Source organism: Etheostoma cragini, chromosome 8, assembly GCF_013103735.1.
Source record: "Etheostoma cragini isolate CJK2018 chromosome 8, CSU_Ecrag_1.0, whole genome shotgun sequence".
Classification (NCBI taxonomy): Eukaryota; Metazoa; Chordata; class Actinopteri; order Perciformes; family Percidae; genus Etheostoma; species Etheostoma cragini.
This window is the reverse complement of record NC_048414.1, coordinates 21837991-21838749: the sequence shown is the minus strand read 5'-3', so window position 1 is coordinate 21838749 and position 759 is coordinate 21837991. Positions and strand designations below refer to the sequence as shown.

Sequence of the window (759 nt, the reverse complement as noted above, 5' to 3'; positions counted from 1 at the left end):
GCTGATCCAGAGATTCCTCATAGGAGTTCTTCATCTTGAACAGCTCAGTGCTGAGAGATCGAGTTTCCTTCTGTGCTCCCTCAAGCTCTGCCTGACCCTCCTCGTACTTCTGTTTCCACTCTGCCAACACCTGAATAACACCACATATAGTGTTCAGTTGGTTATACAGAAATGGGATGACAAATAAATCCATCCATCCATCTTCATCCACTTATCCCGAGTCACATTAAACAGCTCCGACTGGGGGATCCCGAGGCAATCCCAGGCCACCACCTTATCAGATGCCCGAACCACCTCAACAGCTTCTTTCAAAGCAAATGAGCAGCAGCTCCTCTCCAAGCTCCTCACGGATGACTGAGCTTCTCACCCTATCTCTAAGGGAGACGCCAGCCATCCTCCTGAGGGAACCCATTTCGGCCACTTCTACCCTGGATCTTGTTCTTTTTGGTCATGACCCAGCCTTCATGGCCATAGGTGAAGGCAGGAACAAAAGCTTTCAAGAGAGCTTTGCCTTCTGGCTCAACTCTCTTTTACCTTTTTTAACAGTGCGATAAATTGAATGTATTAACGCACCTGCTACGCCGATTGTCCGACCAATCTCCGACTCCATTGTCCCCTCACTCGCAGCGAAGTCGGAAGACAAATAAATATATATTTTATTGTTTGTATGGCTGGTCCACCCAAAATTAAAAATGCTACCTTGTCAAAGTTCCTCTGCTTCTTGTCCAGGTTGGCAGCCAGCCCATTGGCCCTCTCCAC

General features: G+C 48.1%; 2 protein-coding genes and 2 long non-coding RNA genes across 5 annotated transcripts in view; 2 read left to right on the top strand and 2 right to left on the bottom strand.

The window, feature by feature from the left end:
* The window catches only part of LOC117948493 (myosin heavy chain, fast skeletal muscle-like), an 84764-nt gene that overhangs the window by 51062 nt on the left and 32943 nt on the right, over positions 1 to 759 (top strand). The gene's annotated exons all lie outside the window — the stretch shown is intronic.
* Positions 1 to 759, bottom strand: part of LOC117948521 — a 15682-nt gene that overhangs the window by 1294 nt on the left and 13629 nt on the right. The gene's annotated exons all lie outside the window — the stretch shown is intronic.
* LOC117948494 (myosin heavy chain, fast skeletal muscle-like) overlaps positions 1 to 759 on the top strand; it is a 58031-nt gene that overhangs the window by 50758 nt on the left and 6514 nt on the right. The gene's annotated exons all lie outside the window — the stretch shown is intronic.
* Positions 71 to 759, bottom strand: LOC117948515. Its single transcript, XR_004657460.1, has 2 exons — positions 700 to 759; positions 71 to 130 (listed from the first exon to the last, which is right to left on the bottom strand). It is a non-coding gene; the product is annotated as an uncharacterized LOC117948515 (long non-coding RNA).